Genomic DNA, 26,189 nt, shown 5'->3' on the forward strand with positions numbered 1-26,189 from the left:
AGGATGCTGGGAGTGTGCAGGGTGCTGGGTGTGTGCAGGATGATGGGTGTGTGCAGGATGCTTGTGTGTGCAGGTTTCTGGTAGTGTGCAGGGTGCTGGGTGTGTGCAGGGTGCTGGGAGTGTGCAGTGTGCTGGGTGTGTGCAGGTTGATGGGTGTGTGCAGATTGCTGGCTGTGTTCAGGATGCTGGGAGTGTGCAGGGTGCTGGGTGTGTGCAGGATGATGGGTGTGTGCAGGATGCTGGGTGTGTGCAGGTTTCTGGTAGTGTGCAGGATGCTGGGTGTGTGCAGGTTTCTGGTAGTGTGCAGGGTGCTGGGTGTGTGCAGGGTGCTGGGAGTGTGCAGTGTGCTGGGTGTGTGCAGGTTGATGGGTGTGTGCAGGGTGCTGGGTGTGTGCAGGGTGCTGGGAGTGTGCAGGGTGCTGGGAGTGTGCAGGGTGCTGGGTGTGTGCAGGGTGCTGGGAGTGTGCAAGGTGCTGGGAGTGTGCAGGGTGCTGGGATTCTGCAGGGTGCTGGGTGTGTGCAGGGTGCTGGGAGTGTGCAGGGTGCTGGGTGAGTTCAGGGTGCTGGGAGTGTGCAGAGTGCTGTGTGTGTGGAGGATGATGGGTGTGTTCAGGATGCTGTGAGTGTGCAGGGTGTGTGCAGGATGCTGGGTGTGTGCAGGGTGCTCTGTGTGTGCAGGGTGCTGGGTTTGAGCAGGATGCTCGGTGTATGCAGGAAGCTGGGTGTGTGCAGGATGCTGGGAGTGTCTAGGATGCTGGGTGTGTGCAGGATGCTGGGTGTGTGCTGGGTGTGTGCAGGATGCTGTGTGCGTGCAGGATGCTGGGTGTGTGCAGGTTGCTGGGTGTGTGCAGGAAGCTGGGTGTGTGCAGGAAGCTGGGTGTGTGCAGGATGCAGGGAGCGTGCAGGGTGCAGGGTGCGTGCAGGATGCTGGGAGTGTGCAGGGTGCTGGGTGTGTGCAGGGTGCTGGGAGTGTGCAGGATGCTGGGTGTGTGCAAGATGCTGGGTGCGTGCAGGATGCTGGGAGTGTGCAGGGTGCTGGGTTTGTGCAGGTTGCTGGGTGTGTGCAGGGTGCTGGGTGTGTGCAGGGTGCTGGGTTTGTGCAGGATGCTGGGAGTATGCAGGGTGCTGGGAGTATGCAGGGTGCTGGGTGTGTGCAGGGTGCTGGGTGTGTGGAGGGTGCTGGGTGTGTGCAGGATGCTGGGTGTGTGCACGATGCTGGGTGTGAGTAGGGTGCAGGGTGTGTGCAGGGTGCTGGGTGTGTGCAGGATGCTAGGTGTGTCGTGGGTGCTGGGTGTGTGCAGGGTGCTGGGAGTGGACAGGATGCTGGGTGCATGCAGGGTGCTGGGAGTGTGCAGGATGCTGGGTGTGTGCAGGGTGCTGGCAGTGTGCAGGGTGCTGGGTGTGTGCAGGGTGCACGGAGTGTGCCGGGTGCTGGGTGTGTTCAGGATGCTGGGTGTATGCAGGATGCAGGGAGTGTGCAGGGTGCTGGGTGTGTGCAGGGTGCTGGAGTGTGCAGGGTGCTGGGTGTGTGCAGGGTGCTGGGAGTGTGCAGGGTGCTGGGAGTGTGCAGGATGATGGGTGTGTGCAGGGTGCCGGGAGTGTACAGGATGCTGGGAGTGTGCAGGGTGCTGGGTGTGTGCAGGTTGCTGGGTGTGTGCAGGGTGCTGGGAGTGTGCAGGGTGCTGGGTGTGTTCAGGGTGTTGGGTGTGTGCAGGGTGCTGGGAGTGTGCAGAGTGCTGTGTGTGTGGAGGATGCTGGGTGTGTTCAGGATGCTCTGAGTGTGCAGGGTGCTGGGTGTGTGCAGGATGCTGGGTGTGTGCAGGATGCTGGGTGTGTGCAGGATACTGGGTGTGTGCCGGGTGCTCGGTGTGTGCAGGGAGCTGGGTGTGAGCAGGATGCTGGGTGTGTGCAGGAAGCTGGGTGTGTGCAGGATGCTGGGAGCGTGCAGGGTGCGGGGTGCGTGCAGGGTGCTGGGTGCGTGCAGGGTGCTGGGTGTGTGCAGGTTGCTGGGAGTGTGCAGTTTGCTGGGTGTGTGCAGGGTGCTGGGTGTGTGCAGGGTGCTGGGAGTGTGCAGGATGCTGGGTGATTGCAGGGTGCTAGGTGTGTGCAGGGTGCTGGGATTGTGCAGGATGCTGGGTCTGTGCAGGGTGCTGGGTGTGTGCAGGGTGCTGGGCGTGTGCAGGGTGCTGGGTGTGTGGAGGGTGCTGGGTGTGTGCAGGGTGCAGGGTGTGTGCAGGGTGCTGGGTGTGTGCAGGATGCTAGGTGTGTGGTGGGTGCTGGGTGTGTGCAGGGTGCTGGGAGTGTACAGGATGCTAGGTGTGTGCAGAATGCTGGGTGTGTGCAAGGTGTGCAGGGTGCTGGGTGTGTGCAGGATGTTGGCTGCATGCAGGGTGCTGGGAGTGTGCAGGATGTTGGATGTGTGCAGGGTGCTGGCAGTGTGCAGGGTGCTGGGTGTGTGCAGGGTGCTGGGTGTGTTCAGGATGCTGGGTGTATGCAGGATGCTGGGAGTGTGCAGGGTGCTGGGTGTGTGCAGGATGCTGGGTGTGTGCAGGATGCTGGGTGCGTGCAGGGTGCTGGGTGTGTGCAGGGTGCTGGGAGTGTGCAGGGTGCTGGGTGTGTGCAGGATGCTGGGTGTGTGCAGGGTGCTGGGAGTGTGCAGGATGCTGGGTGTGTGCAGGGTGCTGGGTGTGTGCAGGGTGCTGGGAGAGTGCAGGGTGCTGGGAGTGTGCAGGGTGCTTGGAGACTGCAGGATGCTGGGTGAGTGCAGGGTGCTGGGTGTGTGCAGGGTGCTCGTGCGTGCGTGATGCTGGGTGTGTGCATAGTGCTGGGCATGTGCAGGGTGCTCGGTGCATGCAGGGTGCTGGGTGGGTGCCGGGTGCTGGGTGGGTGCCGGCTGCTGGGTGTGTGCAGGGTGCTGGGTGTGTGCAGAGTGCTGGGAGTGTGCAGCATGCTGGGTGTGTGCAGGGTGCTGGGAGTGTGCAGGAAGCAGGGTGTGTGCAGGGTGCTGGGACTGTCCAGGATGCTGGGTGTGTGCAGGATGCTGGGTGTGTGCAGGGTGCTGGGAGTGTGCAGGGTGCTGGGTGTGTGCAGGATGCTGGGTGTGTGCAGGGTGCTGGGTTTGTTCAGGGTGCTGGGTGTGTGCAGGGTGCTGGGTGTGTGCAGGATGCTGGGAGTGTGCAGGGTGCTGGGTGTGTGCTGGATGCTGGGTGTGTGCAGGGTGCTGGGAGTGTCCAGGATGCTGGGTGTGTGCAGGATGCTGGGTGTGTGCAGGGTGCTGGGAGTGCCTAGGATGCTGGGTGTGTGCAGGATGCTGGGTGTGTGCTGGGTGTGTGCAGGATGCTGTGTGCGTGCAGGATGCTGGGTGTGTGCAGGTTGCTGGGTGTGTGCAGGAAGCTGGGTGTGTGCAGGAAGCTGGGTGTGTGCAGGATGCAGGGAGCGTGCAGGGTGCAGGGTGCGTGCAGGTTGCTGGGAGTGTGCAGGGTGCTGGGTGTGTGCAGGGTGCTGGGAGTGTGCAGGATGCTGGGTGTGTGCAAGATGCTGGGTGCGTGCAGGATGCTGGGAGTGTGCAGTGTGCTGGGTTTGTGCAGGTTGCTGGGTGTGTGCAGGGTGCTGGGTGTGTGCAGGGTGCTGGGTTTGTGCAGGATGCTGGGAGTATGCAGGGTGCTGGGAGTATGCAGGGTGCTGGGTGTGTGCAGGGTGCTGGGTGTGTGGAGGGTGCTGGGTGTGTGCAGGATGCTGGGTGTGTGCACGATGCTGGGTGTGTGTAGGGTGCAGGGTGTGTGCAGGGTGCTGGGTGTGTGCAGGATGCTAGGTGTGTCGTGGGTGCTGGGTGTGTGCAGGGTGCTGGGAGTGGACAGGATGCTGGGTGCATGCAGGGTGCTGGGAGTGTGCAGGATGCTGGGTGTGTGCAGGGTGCTGGCAGTGTGCAGGGTGCTGGGTGTGTGCAGGGTGCACGGAGTGTGCCGGGTGCTGGGTGTGTTCAGGATGCTGGGTGTATGCAGGATGCAGGGAGTGTGCAGGGTGCTGGGTGTGTCCAGGGTGCTGGGAGTGTTCTGGGTGCTGGGTGTGTGCAGGATGATGTGTGTGTGCAGGGTGCTAGGTGTGTGCAGGTTGCTGGTAGTGTGCAGGGTGCTGGCTGTGTTCAGGATGCTGGGAGTGTGCAGGGTGCTGGGTGTGTGCAGGATGATGGGTGTGAGCAGGATGCTGGGTGTGTGCAGGTTTCTGGTAGTGTGCAGGGAGCTGGGTGTGTGCAGGGTGCTGGGAGTGTGCAGGGTGCTGGGTGTGTGCAGGGTGCTGGGTGTGTGCGGGGTGCTGGGAGTGTGCAGGGTGCTGGGAGTGTGCAGGGTGCTGGGTGTGTGCAGGGTGCTGGGAGTGTGCGGGGTGCTGGGAGTGTGCAGGATGATGGGTGTGTGCAGGGTGCCGGGAGTGTACAGGATGCTGGGAGTGTGCAGGGTGCTGGGCGTGTGCAGGGTGCTGGGTGTGTGCAGGGTGCTGGGAGTGTGCAGGGTGCTGGGTGTGTTCAGGGTGTTGGGTGTGTGCAGGGTGCTGGGAGTGTGCAGAGTGCTGTGTGTGTGGAGGATGCTGGGTGTGTTCAGGATGCTCTGAGTGTGCAGGGTGCTGGGTGTGTGCAGGGTGCTGGGTGTGTGCAGGATGCTGGGTGTGTGCAGGATGCTGGGTGCGTGCAGGGTGCTGGGTGTGTGCAGGGTGCTGGGAGTGTGCAGGGTGCTGGGTGTGTGCAGGGTGCTGGGAGTGTGCAGGAAGCAGGGTGTGTGCAGGGTGCTGGGACTGTCCAGGATGCTGGGTGTGTGCAGGATGCTGGGTGTGTGCAGGGTGCTGGGAGTGTGCAGGGTGCTGGGTGTGTGCAGGATGCTGGGTGTGTGCAGGGTGCTGGGTTTGTTCAGGGTGCTGGGTGTGTGCAGGGTGCTGGGTGTGTGCAGGATGCTGGGAGTGTGCAGGGTGCTGGGTGTGTGCTGGATGCTGGGTGTGTGCAGGGTGCTGGGAGTGTCCAGGATGCTGGGTGTGTGCAGGATGCTGGGTGTGTGCAGGGTGCTGGGAGTGCCTAGGATGCTGGGTGTGTGCAGGATGCTGGGTGTGTGCTGGGTGTGTGCAGGATGCTGTGTGCGTGCAGGATGCTGGGTGTGTGCAGGTTGCTGGGTGTGTGCAGGAAGCTGGGTGTGTGCAGGAAGCTGGGTGTGTGCAGGATGCAGGGAGCGTGCAGGGTGCAGGGTGCGTGCAGGTTGCTGGGAGTGTGCAGGGTGCTGGGTGTGTGCAGGGTGCTGGGAGTGTGCAGGATGCTGGGTGTGTGCAAGATGCTGGGTGCGTGCAGGATGCTGGGAGTGTGCAGTGTGCTGGGTTTGTGCAGGTTGCTGGGTGTGTGCAGGGTGCTGGGTGTGTGCAGGGTGCTGGGTTTGTGCAGGATGCTGGGAGTATGCAGGGTGCTGGGAGTATGCAGGGTGCTGGGTGTGTGCAGGGTGCTGGGTGTGTGGAGGGTGCTGGGTGTGTGCAGGATGCTGGGTGTGTGCACGATGCTGGGTGTGTGTAGGGTGCAGGGTGTGTGCAGGGTGCTGGATGTGTGCAGGATGCTAGGTGTGTCGTGGGTGCTGGGTGTGTGCAGGGTGCTGGGAGTGGACAGGATGCTGGGTGCATGCAGGGTGCTGGGAGTGTGCAGGATGCTGGGTGTGTGCAGGGTGCTGGCAGTGTGCAGGGTGCTGGGTGTGTGCAGGGTGCACGGAGTGTGCCGGGTGCTGGGTGTGTTCAGGATGCTGGGTGTATGCAGGATGCAGGGAGTGTGCAGGGTGCTGGGTGTGTCCAGGGTGCTGGGAGTGTTCTGGGTGCTGGGTGTGTGCAGGATGATGTGTGTGTGCAGGGTGCTAGGTGTGTGCAGGTTGCTGGTAGTGTGCAGGGTGCTGGCTGTGTTCAGGATGCTGGGAGTGTGCAGGGTGCTGGGTGTGTGCAGGATGATGGGTGTGAGCAGGATGCTGGGTGTGTGCAGGTTTCTGGTAGTGTGCAGGGAGCTGGGTGTGTGCAGGGTGCTGGGAGTGTGCAGGGTGCTGGGTGTGTGCAGGGTGCTGGGTGTGTGCGGGGTGCTGGGAGTGTGCAGGGTGCTGGGAGTGTGCAGGGTGCTGGGTGTGTGCAGGGTGCTGGGAGTGTGCGGGGTGCTGGGTGTGTGCAGGATGATGGGTGTGTGCAGGGTGCCGGGAGTGTACAGGATGCTGGGAGTGTGCAGGGTGCTGGGCGTGTGCAGGGTGCTGGGTGTGTGCAGGGTGCTGGGAGTGTGCAGGGTGCTGGGTGTGTTCAGGGTGTTGGGTGTGTGCAGGGTGCTGGGAGTGTGCAGAGTGCTGTGTGTGTGGAGGATGCTGGGTGTGTTCAGGATGCTATGAGTGTGCAGGGTGCTGGGTGTGTGCAGGATGCTGGGTGTGTGCAGGATACTGGGTGTGTGCCGGGTGCTCGGTGTGTGCAGGGAGCTGGGTGTGAGCAGGATGCTGGGTGTGTGCAGGAAGCTGGGTGTGTGCAGGATGCTGGGAGCGTGCAGGGTGCGGGGTGCGTGTATGGTGCTGGGTGCGTGCAGGGTGCTGGGAGTGTGCAGGTTGCTGGGAGTGTGCAGTTTGCTGGGAGTGTGCAGTTTGCTGGGTGTGTGCAGGGTGCTGGGTGTGTGCAGGGTGCTGGGAGTGTGCAGGATGCTGGGTGATTGCAGGGTGCTGGGTGTGTGCAGGGTGCTGGGATTGTGCAGGATGCTGGGTCTGTGCAGGGTGCTGGGTGTGTGCAGGGTGCTGGGCGTGTGCAGGGTGCTGGGTGTGTGGAGGGTGCTGGGTGTGTGCAGGGTGCAGGGTGTGTGCAGGGTGCTGGGTGTGTGCAGGATGCTAGGTGTGTGGTGGGTGCTGGGTGTGTGCAGGGTGCTGGGAGTGTACAGGATGCTAGGTGTGTGCAGAATGCTGGGTGTGTGCAAGGTGTGCAGGGTGCTGGGTGTGTGCAGGATGTTGGCTGCATGCAGGGTGCTGGGAGTGTGCAGGATGTTGGATGTGTGCAGGGTGCTGGCAGTGTGCAGGGTGCTGGGTGTGTGCAGGGTGCTGGGTGTGTTCAGGATGCTGGGTGTATGCAGGATGCTGGGAGTGTGCAGGGTGCTGGGTGTGTGCAGGATGCTGGGTGTGTGCAGGATGCTGGGTGCGTGCAGGGTGCTGGGTGTGTGCAGTGTGCTGGGAGTGTGCAGGGTGCTGGGTGTGTGCAGGATGCTGGGTGTGTGCAGGGTGCTGGGAGTGTGCAGGATGCTGGGTGTGTGCAGGGTGCTGGGTGTGTGCAGGGTGCTGGGAGAGTGCAGGGTGCTGGGAGTGTGCAGGGTGCTTGGAGACTGCAGGATGCTGGGTGAGTGCAGGGTGCTGGGTGTGTGCAGGGTGCTCGTGCGTGCGTGATGCTGGGTGTGTGCATCGTGCTGGGCATGTGCAGGGTGCTCGGTGCATGCAGGGTGCTGGGTGGGTGCCGGGTGCTGGGTGGGTGCCGGCTGCTGGGTGTGTGCAGGGTGCTGGGTGTGTGCAGAGGGCTGGGAGTGTGCAGCATGCTGGGTGTGTGCAGGGTGCTGGGAGTGTGCAGGAAGCAGGGTGTGTGCAGGGTGCTGGGACTGTCCAGGATGCTGGGTGTGTGCAGGATGCTGGGTGTGTGCAGGGTGCTGGGAGTGTGCAGGGTGCTGGGTGTGTGCAGGATGCTGGGTGTGTGCAGGGTGCTGGGTTTGTTGAGGGTGCTGGGTGTGTGCAGGGTGCTGGGTGTGTGCAGGATGCTGGGAGTGTGCAGGGTGCTGGGTGTGTGCTGGATGCTGGGTGTGTGCAGGGTGCTGGGAGTGTCCAGGATGCTGGGTGTGTGCAGGATGCTGGGTGTGTGCAGGGTGCTGGGAGTGTCTAGGATGCTGGGTGTGTGCAGGACGCTGGATGTGTGCTGGGTGTGTGCAGGATGCTGTGTGCGTGCAGGATGCTGGGTGTGTGCAGGTTGCTGGGTGTGTGCAGGAAGCTGGGTGTGTGCAGGATGCAGGGAGCGTGCAGGGTGCAGGGTGCGTGCAGGTTGCTGGGAGTGTGCAGGGTGCTGGGTGTGTGCAGGGTGCTGGGAGTGTGCAGGATGCTGGGTGTGTGCAAGATGCTGGGTGTGTGCAGGGTGCTGGGTTTGTGCAGGTTGCTGGGTGTGTGCAGGGTGCTGGATGTGTGCAGGGTGCTGGGTTTGTGCAGGATGCTGGGTGTATGCAGGGTGCTGGGAGTATGCAGGGTGCTGGGTGTGTGCAGGATGCTGGGGGTGTGCAGGGTGCTGGGTGTGTGCAGGATGCTGGGTGTGTGCAGGGTGCTGGGAGTGTGCAGGATGCTGGGAGTGTTCAGGGTGCTGGGTGAGTGCAGGGTGCTGGGTGTGTGCAGGATGCTGGGTGTGTGCAGGGTGCTGGGTGTGTGCAGGATGCTGGGTGTGTGCAGGATGCTGGGTGTGTGCAGGGTGCTGGGAGTGTGCAGGGTGCTGGGAGTGTGCAGGGTGCTGGGAGTGTGCAGGGTGCTGGGAGTGTGCAGGGTGCTGGGAGTGTGCACGGTGCTGGGAGTGAGCAGGGTGCTGGGTGTGTCCAGCGTGCTGGGAGTGTTCTGGGTGCTGGGTGTGTGCAGGATGATGTGTGTGTGCAGGGTGCTGGGTGTGTGCAGGTTGCTGGCAGTGTGCAGATTGCTGGCTGTGTTCAGGATGCTGGGAGTGTGCAGGGCGCTGGGTGTGTGCAGGTTTGTGGTAGTGTGCAGGGTGCTGGGTGTGTGCAGGGTGCTGGGAGTGTGCAGTGTGCTGGGTGTGTGCAGGTTGATGGGTGTGTGCAGGGTGCTGGGTGTGTGCAGGGTGCTGGGAGTGTGCAGGGTGCTGGGAGTGTGCAGGGTGCTGGGTGTGTGCAGGGTGCTGGGAGTGTGCAAGGTGCTGGGAGTGTGCAGGATGATGGGTGTGTGCAGGGTGCTGGGAGTGTGCAGGATGCTGGGAGTGTGCAGGGTGCTGGGAGTGTGCATGATGCTGGGTGAGTTCAGGGTGCTGGGATTCTGCAGGGTGCTGGGTGTGTGCAGGGTGCTGGGAGTGTGCAGGGTGCTGGGTGAGTTCAGGGTGCTGGGAGTGTGCAGAGTGCTGTGTGTGTGGAGGATGCTGGGTGTGTTCAGGATGCTGTGAGTGTGCAGGGTGTGTGCAGGATGCTGGGTGTGTGCAGGGTGCTCTGTGTGTGCAGGTTGCTGGGTTTGAGCAGGATGCTGGGTGTATGCAGGAAGCTGGGTGTGTGCAGGATGCAGGGAGCGTGCAGGGTGCAGGGTGCGTGCAGGTTGCTGGGTGCGTGCAGGGTGCTGTGTGTGTGCAGGGTGCTGGGAGTGTGCAGTTTGCTGGGTGTGTGCAGGGTGCTGGGTGTGTGCAGGGTGCTGGGAGTGTGCAGGATGCTGGTTGTGTGCAGGGTGCTGCGTGTGTGCAGGGTGCTGGGATTGTGCAGGATGCTGGGTGTGTGCAGGGTGCTGGGTGTGTGCAGGGTGCTGGGTGTGTGCAGGATGCTGGGTGTGTGCAGGGTGCTGGGTGTGTGGAGGGTGCTGGGTGTGTGCAGGATGCTGGGTGTGTGCACGATGCTGGGTGTGTGCAGGGTGCAGGGTGTGTGCAGGGTGCTGGGTGTGTGCAGGATGCTAGGTGTGTCGTGGGTGCTGGGTGTGTGCAGGGTGCTGGGAGTGGACAGGATGCTGGGTGCATGCAGGGTGCTGGGAGTGTGCAGGATGCTGGGTGTGTGCAGGGTGCTGGCAGTGTGCAGGTAGCTGGGTGTGTGCAGGGTGCACGGAGTGTGCCGGGGGCTGGGTGTGTTCAGGATGCTGGGTGTATGCAGGATGCTGGGAGTGTGCAGGGTGCTGGGTGTGTCCAGGGTGCTGGGAGTGTTCTGGGTGCTGGGTGTGTGCAGGATGATGTGTGTGTGCAGGGTGCTGGGTGTGTGCAGGTTGCTGGTAGTGTGCAGGGTGCTGGCTGTGTTCAGGATGCTGGGAGTGTGCAGGGTGCTGGGTGTGTGCAGGATGATGGGTGTGAGCAGGATGCTGGGTGTGTGCAGGTTTCTGGTAGTGTGCAGGGTGCTGGGTGTGTGCAGGGTGCTGGGAGTGTGCAGGGTGCTGGGTATGTGCAGGGTGCTGGGTGTGTGCAGGGTGCTGGGAGTGTGCAGGGTGCTGGGAGTGTGCAGGGTGCTGGGTGTGTGCAGGGTGCTGGGAGTGTGCAGGGTGCTGGGAGTGTGCAGGATGATGGGTGTGTGCAGGGTGCCGGGAGTGTACAGGATGCTGGGAGTGTGCAGTGTGCTGGGAGTGTGCAGGGTGCTGGGTGTGTGCAGGGTGCTGGGTGTGTGCAGGGTGCTGGGAGTGTGCAGGGTGCTGGGTGTGTTCAGGGTGTTGGGTGTGTGCAGGGTGCTGGGTGTGTGCAGGGTGCTCGGTGTGTGCAGGATGCTGGGTGTGTGCAGGATACTGGGTGTGTGCCGGGTGCTCGGTGTGTGCAGGGAGCTGGGTGTGAGCAGGATGCTGGGTGTGTGCAGGAAGCTGGGTGTGTGCAGGATGCTGGGAGCGTGCAGGGTGCGGGGTGCGTGCAGGGTGCTGGGTGCGTGCAGGGTGCTGGGTGTGTGCAGGGTGCTGGGAGTGTGCAGTTTGCTGGGTGTGTGCAGGGTGCTGGGTGTGTGCAGGGTGCTGGGAGTGTGCAGGATGCTGGGTGTGTGCAGGGTGCTGGGTGTGTGCAGGGTGCTGGGATTGTGCAGGATGCTGGGTCTGTGCAGGGTGCTGGGTGTGTGCAGGGTGCTGGGCGTGTGCAGGGTGCTGGGTGTGTGCAGGGTGCTGGGTGTGTGCAGGATGCTGGGTGTGTGCAGGGTGCTGGGTGTGTGGAGGGTGCTGGGTGTGTGCAGGATGCTGGGTGTGTGCAGGGTGCTGGGTGTGTGCAGGGTGTAGGGTGTGTGCAGGGTGCTGGGTGTGTGCAGGATGCTAGGTGTGTGGTGGGTGCTGGGTGTGTGCAGGGTGCTGGGAGTGTACAGGATGCTAGGTGTGTGCAGAATGCTGGGTGTGTGCAAGGTGTGCAGGGTGCTGGGTGTGTGCAGGATGTTGGCTGCATGCAGGGTGCTGGGAGTGTGCAGGATGCTGGATGTGTGCAGGGTGCTGGCAGTGTGCAGGGTGCTGGGTGTGTGCAGGGTGCTGGGTGTGTTCAGGATGCTGGGTGTATGCAGGATGCTGGGAGTGTGCAGGGTGCTGGGTGTGTGCAGGATGCTGGGTGTGTGCAGGATGCTGGGTGCGTGCAGGGTGCTGGGTGTGTGCAGGGTGCTGGGAGTGTGCAGGGTGCTGGGTGTGTGCAGGATGCTGGGTGTGTGCAGGGTGCTGGGAGTGTGCAGGATGCTGGGTGTGTGCAGGGTGCTGGGTGTGTGCAGGGTGCTGGGAGAGTGCAGGGTGCTGGGAGTGTGCAGGGTGCTTGGAGACTGCAGGATGCTGGGTGAGTGCAGGGTGCTGGGTGTGTGCAGGGTGCTAGTGCGTGCGTGATGCTGGGTGTGTGCATAATGCTGGGCATGTGCAGGGTGCTGGGTGGGTGCCGGCTGCTGGGTGTGTGCAGGGTGCTGGGTGTGTGCAGAGTGCTGGGAGTGTGCAGCATGCTGGGTGTGTGCAGGGTGCTGGGAGTGTGCAGGGTGCTGGGTGTGTGCAGGATGCTGGGTGTGTGCAGGGTGCTGGGTTTGTGCAGGGTGCTGGGTGTGTGCAGGGTGCTGGGTGTGTGCAGGATGCTGGGAGTGTGCAGGGTGCTGGGTGTGTGCTGGATGCTGGGTGTGTGCAGGGTGCTGGGAGTGTCCAGGATGCTGGGTGTGTGCAGGATGCTGGGTGTGTGCAGGGTGCTGGGAGTGTCTAGGATGCTGGGTGTGTGCAAGATGCTGGGTGTGTGCAGGGTGCTGGGAGTGTGCAGGGTGCTGGGTGTGTGCAGGGTGCTTGGTGTGTGCAGGATGCTGGGAGTGTGCAGAGTGCTGGGTGTGTGCAGGATGCTGGGTGTGTGCAGGGTGCTGGGAGTGTGCAGGGTGCTGGGAGTGTGCAGGGTGCTGGGAGTGTGCAGGGTGCTGGGTGTGTACAGGATGCTGGGTGTGTGCAGGGTGCTGGGTGTGTGCAGGGTGCTGGGTGTGTGCAGGGTGCTGGGTGTGTGCAGGATGCTGTGTGTGTGCAGGGTGCTGGGAGTGTGGAGGCTGCTGGGTGTGTGCAGGGTGCTGGGAGTGTGCAGTGTGCTGGGAGAGTGCAGGATGTTGGGTGTGTGCAGGTTGCTGGGTGTGTGCAGGGTACTGGCAGTGTGGAGGCTGCTGGGTGTGTGCAGGGTGCTGGGAGTGTGCAGGTTGCTGGGTGTGTGCAGAGTGCTGGGAGTGTGCAGTTTAGCTGGGAGTGTGCTGGATGATGGGTGTGTGCAGGGTGCTGGGAGTGTGCAGGGTGCTGGGAGTGTGCAGGGTGCTGGGTGTGTGAAGGGTGCTGGGTGTGTGCAGGATGCTGGGTGTGTGCAGGATGCTGGGAGTGTGCTGGGTGTGTGCAGGATGCTGTGTGCGTGCAGGATGCTGGGTGTGTGCAGGTTGCTGGGTGTGTGCAGAGTGCTGGGAGTGTGCAGTTTAGCTGGGAGTGTGCACGATGCTGGGTGTGTGCAGGGTGCTGGGTTTGTGCAGGTTGCTTGGTGTGTGCAGGGTGCTGGGTGTGTGCAGGGTGCTGGGTTTGTGCAGGATGCTGGGAGTATGCAGGGTGCTGGGAGAATGCAGGGTGCTGGGTGTGTGCAGGATGCTGGGTGTGTGCAGGGTGCTGGGTGTGTGCAGGGAGCTGGGTGAGTGCAGGGTGCTGGGTGTGTGCAGGGTGCTGGTAGTGTGCAGGGTGCTGGGAGTGTTCAGGGAGCTGGGTGAGTGCAGGGTCCTGGGTGTGTGCAGGATGCTGGGTGTGTGCAGGGTGCTGGGTGTGTGCAGGATGCTGGGTGTGTGCAGGGTGCTGGGAGTGTGCAGGGTGCTGGGAGTGTGCAGGTTGCTGGCAGTGTGCAGATTGCTGGCTGTGTTCAGGATGCTGGGAGTGTGCAGGGTGCTGGGTGTGTGCAGGATGATGTGTGTGTGCAGGGTGCTGGGTGTGTGCAGGATGCTGGGTGTGTGCATGGTGCTGGGTGTTTGCAGGGTGCTGGCAGTGTGCAGATTGTTGGCTGTGTTCAGGATGCTGGGTGTGTGCAGGATGCTGGGTGTGTGCAGGGTGCTGGGTGTGTGCATGGTGCTGGGTGTTTGCAGGTTGCTGGCAGTGTGCAGATTGTTGGCTGTGTTCAGGATGCTGGGAGTGTGCAGGGTGCTGGGTGTGTGCAGGATGATGGGTGTGTGCAGGGTGCTGGGTGTGTGCAGGTTGCTGGCAGTGTGCAGATTGCTGGCTGTGTTCAGGATGCTGGGAGTGTGCAGGGTGCTGGGTGTGTGCAGGATGATGGGTGTGTGCAGGATGCTGGGTGTGTGCAGGTTTCTGGTAGTGTGCAGGGTGCTGGGTGTGTGCAGGGTGCTGGGAGTGTGCAGTGTGCTGGGTGTGTGCAGGTTGATGGGTGTGTGCAGGGTGCTGGGTGTGTGCAGGGTGCTGGGAGTGTGCAGGGTGCTGGGAGTGTGCAGGGTGCTGGGTGTGTGCAGGGTGCTGGGAGTGTGCAAGGTGCTGGGAGTGTGCAGGATGATGGGTGTGTGCAGGATGCTGGGTGTGTGCAGGGTGCTGGGTGTGTGCAGGGTGCGGGGTGTGTGCAGGGTGCTGGGAGTGTGCAGGATGCTGGGTGTGTGCAGGGTGCTGGGTGTGTGCAGGGTGCTGGGATTGTGCAGGATGCTGGTTGTGTGCAGGGTGCTGGGTGTGTGCAAGGTGCTGGGTGTGTGCAGGATGCTGGGTGTGTGCAGGGTGCTGGGTGTGTGGAGGGTGCTGGGTGTGTGCAGGATGCTGGGTGTGTGCACGATGCTGGGTGTGTGCAGGGTGCAGGGTGTGTGCAGGGTGCTGGGTGTGTGCAGGATGCTAGGTGTGTCGTGGGTGCTGGGTGTGTGCAGGGTGCTGGGAGTGGACAGGATGCTGGGTGCATGCAGGGTGCTGGGAGTGTGCAGGATGCTGGGTGTGTGCAGGGTGCTGGCAGTGTGCAGGGTGCTGGGTGTGTGCAGGGTGCACGGAGTGTGCCGGGTGCTGGGTGTGTTCAGGATGCTGGGTGTATGCAGGATGCTGGGAGTGTGCAGGGTGCTGGGTGTGTGCAGGATGCTGGGTGTGTGCAGGATGCTGGGTGCGTGCGGGGTGCTGGGTGTGTGCAGGGTGCTGGGAGTGTGCAGGGTGCTGGGTGTGTGCAGGATGCTCGGTGTGTGCAGGGTGCTGGGTGAGTGCAGGGTGCTGGGTGTGTGCAGGGTGCTGTATGCGGGAGGCTGGGTGTGTGCAGGGTGCTGGGTGTGTGCAGGGTGCTGGGAGTGTGCTGGGTGCTGAGAGTGTGCAGGGTGCTTGGTGACTGCAGGATGCTGGGTGAGTGCAGGGTGCTGGGTGTATGCAGGGTGCTGGTGCCTGCGTGATGCTGGGTGTGTGCATAGTGCTGGGTGTGTGCAGGGTGCTCGGTGCGTGCAGGGTGCTGGGTGGGTGCAGGGTGCTGGGTGTGTGCAGGGTGCTGGGTGTGTGCAGAGTGCTGGGAGTGTGCAGGATGCTTGGTGTGTGCAGGGTGCTGGGAGTGTGCAGGAAGCTGAGTGTGAGCAGGGTGCTGGCACTGTCCAGGATGCTGGGAGTGTGCAGGGTGCTGGGTGTGTACACGATGCTGGGTGTGTGCAGGGTGCTGGGTGTGTGCAGAGTACTGGGAGTGTGCAGGGTGCTGGTTGTGTGCAGGATGCTGGGTGTGTGCAGGATGCTGGGCGTGTGCAGGGTGCTGGGAGTGTGGAGGCTGCTGGGAGAGTCCAGGATGCTGGGTGTGTGCAGAATGCTGGGTGTGTGCAGGGTGCTGGGAGTGTACAGGGTGCTGGGTGTGTGCAGCGTGCTGGGAGTGTGCAGAATTCTGGGAGTGTGCAGGATGCTGGGTGTGTGCAGGGTGCTGGGTGTGTGCATGGTGCTGGTTGTGTGCAGGATGCTGGGTGTGTGCAGGGTGCTGGGTGTGTGCATGGTGCTGGGTGTGTGCAGCATGATGGGTGCGTGCAGGGTACTGGCAGTGTGGAGGCTGCTGGGTGTGTGCAGGGTGCTGGGAGTGTGCAGTGTGCTGGGAGAGTCAAGGATGCTGGGTGTGTGCAGGATGCTGGGTGTGTGCAGGGTGCTGGGTGTGGCAGGGTGCTGGGAGTGTACAGGGTGCTGGGAGTGTGCAGGGTGCTGGGTGTGTGAAGGGTGCTGGGTGTGTGCAGGATGCTGGGTGTGTGCAGGATGCTGGGAGTGTGCTGGGTGTGTGCAGGATGCTGTGTGCGTGCAGGATGCTGGGTGTGTGCAGGTTGCTGGGTGTGTGCAGAGTGCTGGGAGTGTGCAGTTTAGCTGGGAGTGTGCAGGATGCTGGGTGTGTGCAGGGTGCTGGGTTTGTGCAGGTTGCCGGGTGTGTGCAGGGTGCTGGGTGTGTGCAGGGTGCTGGGTTTGTGCAGGATGCTGGGAGTATGCAGGGTGCTGGGAGTATGCAGGGTGCTGGGTGTGTGCAGGATGCTGGGTGTGTGCAGGGTGCTGGGTGTGTGCAGGATGCTGGGTGTGTGCAGGGTGCTGGGAGTGTGCAGGGTGCTGGGAGTGTTCAGGGTGCTGGGTGAGTGCAGGGTGCTGGGTGTGTGCAGGATGCTGGGTGTGTGCAGGGTGCTGGGTGTGTGCAGGATGCTGGGTGTGTGCAGGGTGCTGGGAGTGTGCAGGGTGCTGGGAGTGTGCAGGGTGCTGGGAGTGTGCAGGGTGCTGGGAGTGTGCAGGGTGCTGGGAGTGAGCAGGGTGCTGGGTGTGTCCAGGGTGCTGGGAGTGTTCTGGGTGCTGGGTGTGTGCAGGATGATGTGTGTGGGCAGGGTGCTGGGTGTGTGCAGGTTGCTGGCAGTGTGCAGATTGCTGGCTGTGTTCAGGATGCTGGGAGTGTGCAGGGTGCTGGGTGTGTGCAGGATGATGGGTGTGTGCAGGGTGCTGGGAGTGTGCAGGGTGCTGGGTGTGTGCAGGATGCTGGGTGTGTGCAGGATGCTGGGTGTGTGCAGTTTTCTGGTAGTGTGCAGGGTGCTGGGTGTGTGCAGGGTGCTGGGAGTGTGCAGTGTGCTGGGTGTGTGCAGGTTGATGGGTGTGTGCAGGGTGCTGGGTGTGTGCAGGGTGCTGGGAGTGTGCAGGGTGCTGGGAGTGTGCAGGGTGCTGGATGTGTGCAGGGTGCTGGGAGTGTGCAAGGTGCTGGGAGTGTGCAGGATGATGGGTGTGTGCAGGGTGCTGGGAGTGTGCAGGATGCTGGGAGTGTGCAGGGTGCTGGGAATGTGCATGATGCTGGGTGAGTTCAGGGTGCTGGGAGTCTGCAGGGTGTGGTGTTGGGTGTTCTGACACACAGAAGAGCCAACACAGTTGCATATGGTACAACGCTTCTTTATTTAAACTCACTATTTACAACTTGGTCTTTGCACTCTGCACGTGGGGGGCTCCCTGCTTGTGGTGTTTCAACAGCTCTTTCTTGTTTCCTTCTCCCCAGACCTACTGACCTCCAGGTGTCGTGCTCGTGCTTTTTATGTGGTTGGTGTTCTTGTCTGTGATTGGTTGTGGTGTTGTGTGCTCTGATTTGCCTGTTAGTGTGTCCATCATGATGTGTGTGTTTGAATATCATGACATCCCCCCTTTTTTACAAAGATATGTGCCTACGTGGTAATAAATATGATCGTGACGTGAGTGCATCTAAGAGTGTGTGTGTGTCGTGTGCAGCATGTGTCTATGACGGAACTATGTACATGGGGCGATGTCGAGTGCGTCACATGAATCCAGTTGTACCATAACATAACAGAAATGCGAACGAGAGAAGAAGAAAAAAAATTTGAACAGTTGTCCAGTCAGACGACATCTGGAACGATAAACAACAACAGGTTATCATGTAAAATTGTCCAACTTATTAAACATATGAACTGTATTATAAGTCCATTCTAATGGGTTTGCGACGAATTCGGGTTGACCGCCTTAAGGGTGGATCAAGAACCACCGGCTGCTGTGCAGGCATGGCCATGGGTGGCGATGGAAAGGGCGTGATGTGCGGCAGCTCCACAAAGTCATCCTCGGAAGCCTGTTGAGGATCTGGCGTGTTGTGTGGCTGTGAGCGTGGAAGTCGGCGAAGGGCGCGCCGATTGCGGCGACGCACGGAACCATCCGGCATGCGAACCAGGAACGAGCGGGGAGCCACTTGTGGAGGACTTCGGCCGGTGCTGACCAGCCACCATACGGTTGATGGACGCGTACTTTGTCTCCGGAGGACAGGGGGGGCAGGTCCGTCGCTCGTGTGTCGTACCGACCTTTCTGGCGATCACGCTGCAGTTGCATGTTCCGAAGAACCGCCTCATGGTCTGTTGTCGGTGCCAGGACGGAAGGTACCGTCGTCCTGAGGGAGCGACCCATTAGTAGCTGCGCTGGCGAGAGGCCCGTGGATAACGGGGCCGATCGATAGGCCAGCAAGGCAAGGTTAAAGTCCGATCCGTCATCAGCCGCCTTGCACAGGAGCCGCTTTGCGATGTGGACACCCTTTTCAGCCTTCCCGTTCGATTGTGGATGCAGAGGGCTGGATGTCACATGAGTGAAACCATATGCTGCGGCAAAGGACGACCATTCACGGCTGGCAAAACAAGGTCCATTGTCTGACATGACAGTCCTTGGAATGCCGTGGCGAGCAAACGTTTCCTTGCAGGCCCCAATGACTGCGGACGACGTCAGATCATGGAGAGGCATGACTTCCGGGTAGTTTGAGAAGTAGTCTATAATAACAATGTAATCTCTGCCGAGCGCGTGAAATAGGTCAACACCCACCTTCGCCCAGGGGGACGTCACCATCTCGTGTGGTAGAAGTGTTTCCGGAGGTTGCGCTGGCTGAAACCTCTGACAGGTTGTGCAGTTGAGCACCATGTTGGCTATGTCTTCATTAATACCCGGCCAATATACCGCCTCCCGGGCCCTTCGTCTGCATTTTTCGACGCCCAAGTGGCCTTCGTGTAGTTGACGAAGAATCATCTGGCGCACACTGTGTGGAATGACGATCCTATGCGATTTCAAAAGGACCCCGTCTATATTGGTGAGATCATCTCGCACATTATAAAACTGGGGGCACTGCCCTTTTAGCCACCCTTCCGTCATGTGGCGCATCACTCGCTGCAGCAGAGGGTCAGTCGCCGTCTCTGCGCGTATGTGGGCCAGACAAGGATCATCAGCTGGCATATTTGCTGCTGTCAGAGTCACGTGTGCCTCAATTTGACGCACGAACCCCTCCGCATCTGGTGGTGTGCTCACTGCTCGGGAAAGAGTGTCCGCCACTATGAGTTCCTTCCCCGGAGTGTAGATCAGTTCAAAATCGTACCTCCTGAGTTTAAGTAAGATGCGCTGGAGGCGAGGAGTCATGTCGTTCAGGTCTTTGTTAATGATGTTGACCAGGGGGCGGTGGTCAGTTTCGACCGTGAATCGTGGCAGGCCATACACATAGTCGTGGAACTTGTCCAGTCCAGTTAACAAGCCCAGGCATTCTTTTTCGATTTGCGCGTAGCGCTGTTCGGTAGGGGTCATGGCTCGTGAGGCATACGCAACCGGGGCCCATGATGACGTGCTGTCTTTTTGCAGGAGTACCGCTCCAATACCAGATTGGCTGGCGTCTGTTGAGATCTTTGTAGGGCGAGTCGTGTCAAAGAAGGCCAGCACTGGTGCCGTGACCAGTTTGTGCTTGAGCTCCTCCCATTCCCGCTGATGCGACTGGTGCCAGTTGAATTCCGTCGATTTTTTTACGAGATGGCGCATGTTTGTTGTATGAGAAGCCAGGTTGGGAATGAACTTCCCAAGGAAGTTGACCATGCCCAGGAATCTTAAGACAGCCTTTTTGTCAGCCGGTCGTGGCATGGCTGTGATGGCGCTAACCTTGTCTGCATCGGGACGGACCCCGGACCTTGAGATGTGGTCCCCGAGGAATTTCAGCTCCGTCTGGCCGAAAGCACACTTCGCACGGTTGAGACGCAGGCCATTTTGCCGTATGCGGGTGAAGACACGTCGAAGACGATGCATGTGTTCCTGCGGAGTGGTGGACCAAATGATGATATCGTCCACATATACACGTACCCCTTCGATGCCTTCCATCATCTGCTCCATAATGCGGTGGAATACTTCAGATGCCGAAATGATGCCGAATGGCATCCGGTTGTAGCAGAATCTGCCAAAAGGGGTGTTGAATGTGCATAGTCTTCGGCTGGCCGGGTCCAGTTTGATCTGCCAGAATCCTTTGGACGCATCCAATTTAGTGAATATGTTGGCTCGCGCCATCTCGCTGGTGAGGTCTTCTCGTTTCGGGATGGGATAGTGTTCCCGCATGATGTTGTTGTTCAGATCTTTTGGATCTATACATATACGGAGCTCGCCAGAGGGCTTCTTTACACAGACCATGGAGCTGACCCATGGCGTGGGCTCCGTGACCTTGGATAGGACCCCTTGGTCCTGAAGAATCTGCAGTTGTGCCTTGAGGCGGTCTTTGAGAGGCGCAGGAACCCTGCGAGGTGCGTGAACGACAGGGATGGCGTCCGGTCTGAGTCGAATCTTGTACGTGTGTGGCAATGTCCCCATGCCTTCAAAAACCTCCTGGTTGTGAGCGAGGAGGGAATGGAGATTCGCGTGGAACTCAGCATCCGGGAAGTCGGATATCTCATCTGGAGAGAGAGACATGATGCGCTGTTCCAGGTGAAGGACCTTACACGCTTGTGCGCCCAGTAACGAGTCCTTTGATGAGCCCACAACTTCGAAGGGGAGTGTGGCCGTGTACCTCTTGTGAGTCACCTGTAGCTGGCAAGATCCTACGGACGGGATAACGTTCCCGTTATAGTCAACCATCTTAAGCCGGGATGGTGTGATGGGTGGTTTGACCTTCATGGCCTGGACTGCAGAGTAAGCAATCAGGTTGGCGGATGCGCCGGTGTCCAGACGGAAGGCGACGCGCGATCGGTTGACCGTCAGGGTGGCACACCACTCATCGTCTGGATTGATGGCATTGACCTTGTTGACATCAATGACGGCAACTCGGAAGTCATCCTGGTCATCTGCATCACTGAACTGGAAGTCGTGATGCGTGGGCTGGACGGTCCTGACTCGTGTGCGAGGTTGTCGAGGATGCGCCGGATCCATGGGTTGAGCCGCACGACAGCGGGCTGCGTAGTGGCCTATCATGGCACATCTGTTGCACTGTCGGTATTTTGCAGGACATTGCCCTTTTAAGTGTAGACCTCCACACTTGCTGCACGTCATGACGTCACGACGTTCGTTGCGCCACTGCGCATGCGCAGTGCGATCTTGCGGTGGGCGCGCCTGCGCAGTGCGTCCCTCGTTGTGGCCGTTATTCTTGGCGCGCACCTGCGCGGGAGACCGCGAAAAGCGCGGGAAGCGGCCGCTGTCGTCCGGGCCGTGGGGCGGGAAGAAATCGACGGCCTGGATGCGTTCAACGTCGTGGGCGGCCTGGCTTGCCGATTCGACGGCTGGGGACCCCCTCCGTGCCAACTCGGACGCCTGAAATCGGGCAAAACGGCAGGCAGCATTTTCATGGAGGACACAGGCTTCCACAGCAGACGCTAAGGTGAGGCTCTTTATTTTAAGAAGCTGCTGGCGTAGGCCACTAGAGGCAACGCCAAAAACAATCTGGTCCCTGATCATGGACTCTGTGGTGGTGCCGTAACTGCAGGACTGCGCTAGAATCCGGAGGTGCGTCAAAAAGGGTTGAAAAAGCTCCTCCTTACCTTGCAGGCGTTGCTGAAAGATGTATCTTTCGAAAGTTTCGTTTACTTCAGTTTGAAAGTGCTGGTCCATTTTGAGGATGACCGTGTCATATTTGGCCTGGTTTTCGCCTTCCTCGAACACCAGTGAATTAAAGACATCGTTTGGGTGGGGGCCTGCGTAGAAGAGGAGCATTGCAATCTTCGAATCATCCGAGACATTCTGTTTTTCGGTGGCACGGATGTACAGGTCAAATCGCTGCCTGTAGAGCTTCCAATTGGTGCCTAGGTTCCCCGTGACTTGCATCGGCTGCGGTTTGCCGGTGTGGTCCATGTCCAGAATGGCAGGTTGGTAGGCAGGTATCGATCCACTCCTGTACCATGTGGTGTTGTGTGTTCTGACACACAGAAGAGCCAACACAGTTGCATATGGTACAACGCTTCTTTATTTAAACTCACTATTTACAACTTGGTCTTTGCACTCTGCACGTGGGGGGCTCCCTGCTTGTGGTGTTTCAACAGCTCTTTCTTGTTTCCTTCTCCCCAGACCTACTGACCTCCAGGTGTCGTGCTCGTGCTTTTTATGTGGTTGGTGTTCTTGTCTGTGATTGGATGTGGTGTTGTGTGCTCTGATTTGCCTGTTAGTGTGTCCATCATGATGTGTGTGTTTGAATATCATGACACAGGGTGCTGGGTGTGTGCAGGGTGCTGGGAGTGTGCAGGGTGCTGGGTGAGTTCAGGGTGCTGGGAGTGTGCAGAGTGCTGTGTGTGTGGAGGATGCTGGGTGTGTTCAGGATGCTGTGAGTGTGCAGGGTGAGTGCAGGATGCTGGGTGTGTGCAGGGTGCTCTGTGTGTGCAGGGTGCTGGGTTTGAGCAGGATGCTGGGTGTATGCAGGAAGCTGGGTGTGAGCAGGATGCAGGGAGCGTGCAGGGTGCGGGGTGCGTGCAGGTTGCTGGGTGCGTGCAGGTTGCTGGGTGCGTGCAGGGTGCTGTGTGTGTGCAGGGTGCTGGGAGTGTGCAGTTTGCTGGGTGTGTGCAGGGTGCTGGGTGTGTGCAGGGTGCTGTGATTGTGCAGGATGCTGGGTGTGTGCAGGGTGCTGGGTGTGTGCAGGGTGCTGGGTGTGTGCAGGATGCTGGGTGTGTGCAGGGTGCTGGGTGTGTGGAGGGTGCTGGGTGTGTGCAGGATGCTGGGTGTGTGCACGATGCTGGGTGTGTGCAGGGTGCAGGGTGTGTGCAGGGTGCTGGGTGTGTGCAGGATGCTAGGTGTGTCGTGGGTGCTGGGTGTGTGCAGGGTGCTGGGAGTGGACAGGATGCTGGGTGCATGCAGGGTGCTGGGAGTGTGCAGGATGCTGGGTGTGTGCAGGGTGCTGGCAGTGTGCAGGGTGCTGGGTGTGTGCAGGGTGCACGGAGTGTGCCGGGTGCTGGGTGTGTTCAGGATGCTGGGTGTATGCAGGATGCTGGGAGTGTACAGGGTGCTGGGTGTGTGCAGGATGCTGGGTGTGTGCAGGATGCTGGGTGCGTGCGGGGTGCTGGGTGTGTGCAGGGTGCTGGGAGTGTGCAGGGTGCTGGGTGTGTGCAGGATGCTCGGTGTGTGCAGGGTGCTGGGTGTGTGCAGGGTGCTGGGTGTGTGCAGGGTGCTGTATGCGGGAGGCTGGGTGTGTGCAGGGTGCTGGGTGTATGCAGGGTGCTGGTGCCTGTGTGATGCTGGGTGTGTGCATAGTGCTGGGTGTGTACAGGGTGCTCGGTGCGTGCAGGGTGCTGGGTGGGTGCAGGGTGCTGGGTGTGTGCAGGGTGCTGGGTGTGTGCAGAGTGCTGGGAGAGTGCAGGATGCTGGGTGTGTGCAGGGTGCTGGGAGTGTGCAGGAAGCTGAGTGTGAGCAGGGTGCTGGCACTGTCCAGGATGCTGGGAGTGTGCAGGGTGCTGGTTGTGTGCAGGATGCTGGGTGTGTGCAGGGTGCTAGGTTTGTGCAGGGTGCTGGGTGTGTGCAGGGTGCTGGGTGTGTGCAGGATGCTGGGAGTGTGCAGGGTGCTGGGTGTGTGCAGGATGCTGGGTGTGTGCAGGGTGCTGGGTGTGTGCAGGGTGCTGGGAGTGTCCAGGATGCTGGGTGTGTGCAGGATGCTGGGTGTGTGCAGGGTGCTGTGTGTGTGCTGGGTGCTTGGTGTGTGCAGGATGCTGGGAGTGTGCAGGGTGCTGGGTGTGTGCAGGATGCTGGGTGTGTGCAGGATGCTGGGTGTGTGCAAGATGCTGGGTGTGTGCAGGGTGCTGGGTTTGTGCAGGTTGCTTGGTGTGTGCAGGGTGCTGGGTGTGTGCAGGGTGCTGGGTTTGTGCAGGATGCTGGGAGTATGCAGGGTGCTGGGAGAATGCAGGGTGCTGGGTGTGTGCAGGATGCTGCGTGTGTGCAGGGTGCTGGGTGTGTGCAGGATGCTGGGAGTGTGCAGGGTGCTGGGAGTGTTCAGGGTGCTGGGTGAGTGCAGGGTGCTGGGTGTGTGCAGGATGCTGGGTGTGTGCAGGGTGCTGGGTGTGTGCAGGATGCTGGGTGTGTGGAGGGTGCTGGGAGTGTGCAGGGTGCTGGGAGTGTGCAGGGTGCTGGGAGTGTGCAGGGTGCTGGGAGTGTGCAGGGTGCTGGGAGTGTGCAGGGTGCTGGGTGTGTCCAGGGTGCTGGGAGTGTTCTGGGTGCTGGGTGTGTGCAGGATGATGTGTGTGTGCAGGGTGCTGGGTGTGTGCAGGTTGCTGGCAGTGTGCAGATTGCTGGCTGTGTTCAGGATGCTGGGAGTGTGCAGGGTGCTGGGTGTGTGCAGGATGATGGGTGTGTGCAGGATGCTGGGTGTGTGCAGGTTTCTGGTAGTGTGCAGGGTGCTGGGTGTGTGCAGGGTGCTGGGAGTGTGCAGTGTGCTGGGTGTGTGCAGGTTGATGGGTGTGTGCAGGGTGCTGGGTGTGTGCAGGGTGCTGGGAGTGTGCATGGTGCTGGGAGTGTGCAGGGTGCTGGGTGTGTGCAGGGTGCTGGGAGTGTGCAAGGTGCTGGGAGTGTGCAGGATGATGGGTGTGTGCAGGATGCTGGGTGTGTGCAGGGTGCTGGGTGTGTGCAGGGTGCTGGGAGTGTGCAGGATGCTGGGTGTGTGCAGGGCGCTGGGTGTGTGCAGGGTGCTGGGATTGTGCAGGATGCTGGTTGTGTGCAGGATGCTGGGAGTGTGCAGGGTGCTGGGTGTGTGCAGGATGCTGGTTGTGTGCAGGGTGCTGGGTGTGTGCAAGGTGCTGGGTGTGTGCAGGATGCTGGGTGTGTGCAGGGTGCTGGGTGTGTGGAGGGTGCTGGGTGTGTGCAGGATGCTGGGTGTGTGCACGATGCTGGGTGTGTGCAGGGTGCAGGGTGTGTGCAGGGTGCTGGGTGTGTGCAGGATGCTAGGTGTGTCGTGGGTGCTGGGTGTGTGCAGGGTGCTGGGAGTGGACAGGATGCTGGGTGCATGCAGGGTGCTGGGAGTGTGCAGGATGCTGGGTGTGTGCAGGGTGCTGGCAGTGTGCAGGGTGCTGGGTGTGTGCAGGGTGCACGGAGTGTGCCGGGTGCTGGGTGTGTTCAGGATGCTGGGTGTATGCAGGATGCTAGGAGTGTGCAGGGTGCTGGGTGTGTGCAGGATGCTGGGTGTGTGCAGGATGCTGGGTGCGTGCGGGGTGCTGGGTGTGTGCAGGGTGCTGGGAGTGTGCAGGGTGCTGGGTGTGTGCAGGATGCTCGGTGTGTGCAGGGTGCTGGGTGTGTGCAGGGTGCTGGGTGTGTGCAGGGTGCTGTATGCGGGAGGCTGGGTGTGTGCAGGGTGCTGGGTGTGTGCAGGGTGCTGGGAGTGTGCTGGGTGCTGAGAGTGTGCAGGGTGCTTGGTGACTGCAGGATGCTGGGTGAGTGCAGGGTGCTGGGTGTATGCAGGGTGCTGGTGCCTGCGTGATGCTGGGTTTGTGCATAGTGCTGGGTGTGTGCAGGGTGCTCGGTGCGTGCAGGGTGCTGGGTGGGTGCAGGGTGCTGGGTGGGTGCAGGGTGCTGGGTGTGTGCAGGGTGCTGGGTGTGTGCAGAGTGCTGGGAGTGTGCAGGATGCTGGGTGTGTGCAGGGTGCTGGGAGTGTGCAGGAAGCTGAGTGTGAGCAGGGTGCTGGCACTGTCCAGGATGCTGGGAGTGTGCAGGGTGCTGGGTGTGTACACGATGCTGGGTGTGTGCAGGGTGCTGGGTGTGTGCAGAGTACTGGGAGTGTGCAGGGTGCTGGGTGTGTGCAGGATGTTGGGTGTGTGCAGGGTGCTGGGAGTGTGCAGGGTGCTGGTTGTGTGCAGGATGCTGGGTGTGTGCAGGATGCTGGGTGTGTGCAGGGTGCTGGGAGTGTGGAGGCTGCTGGGAGAGTCCAGGATGCGGGGTGTGTGCAGAATGCTGGGTGTGTGCAGGGTGCTGGGAGTGTACAGGGTGCTGGGTGTGTGCAGCGTGCTGGGAGTGTGCAGAATTCTGGGAGTGTGCAGGATGCTGGGTGTGTGCAGGGTGCTGGGTGTGTGCATGGTGCTGGGTGTGTGCAGCATGATGGGTGCGTGCAGAGTGCTGGGAGTGTGCAGGGCGCTGGGAGTGTGCAGGGTGCTGGGTGACTGCAGGTTGCTGGGTGTGTGCAGGGTACTGGCAGTGTGGAGGCTGCTGGGTGTGTGCAGGGTGCTGGGAGTGTGCAGTGTGCTGGGAGTGTCAAGGATGCTGGGTGTGTGCAGGATGCTGGGTGTGTGCAGGGTGCTGGGTGTGGCAGGGTGATGGGAGTGTACAGGGTGCTGGGTGTGTGCAGAATTCTGGGAGTGTGCAGGATGATGGGTGTGTGCAGGGTGCTGGGAGTGTGCAGGGTGCTGGGAGTGTGCAGGGTGCTGGGTGTGTGAAGGGTGCTGGGTGTGTGCAGGATGCTGGGTGTGTGCAGGATGCTGGGAGTGTGCTGGGTGTGTGCAGGATGCTGTGTGCGTGCAGGATGCTGGGTGTGTGCAGGTTGCTGGGTGTGTGCAGAGTGCTGGGAGTGTGCAGTTTAGCTGGGAGTGTGCAGGATGCTGGGTGTGTGCAGGGTGCTGGGTTTGTGCAGGTTGCCGGGTGTGTGCAGGGTGCTGGGTGTGTGCAGGGTGCTGGGTTTGTGCAGGATGCTGGGAGTATGCAGGGTGCTGGGAGTATGCAGGGTGCTGGGTGTATGCAGGATGCTGGGTGTGTGCAGGGTGCTGGGTGTGTGCAGGATGCTGGGTGTGTGCAGGGTGCTGGGAGTGTGCAGGGTGCTGGGAGTGTTCAGGGTGCTGGGTGAGTGCAGGGTGCTGGGTGTGTGCAGGACGTTGGGTGTGTGCAGGGTGCTGGGTGTGTGCAGGATGCTGG

General features: G+C 61.1%; 1 protein-coding gene across 1 annotated transcript in view; it reads left to right on the forward strand.

The window, feature by feature from the left end:
* The window catches only part of vax2 (ventral anterior homeobox 2), a 466,604-nt gene that overhangs the window by 264,321 nt on the left and 176,094 nt on the right, over positions 1–26,189 (forward strand). The gene's annotated exons all lie outside the window — the stretch shown is intronic.

This window comes from Scyliorhinus torazame, chromosome 3, assembly GCF_047496885.1.
Source record: "Scyliorhinus torazame isolate Kashiwa2021f chromosome 3, sScyTor2.1, whole genome shotgun sequence".
NCBI lineage: Eukaryota > Metazoa > Chordata > Chondrichthyes > Carcharhiniformes > Scyliorhinidae > Scyliorhinus > Scyliorhinus torazame.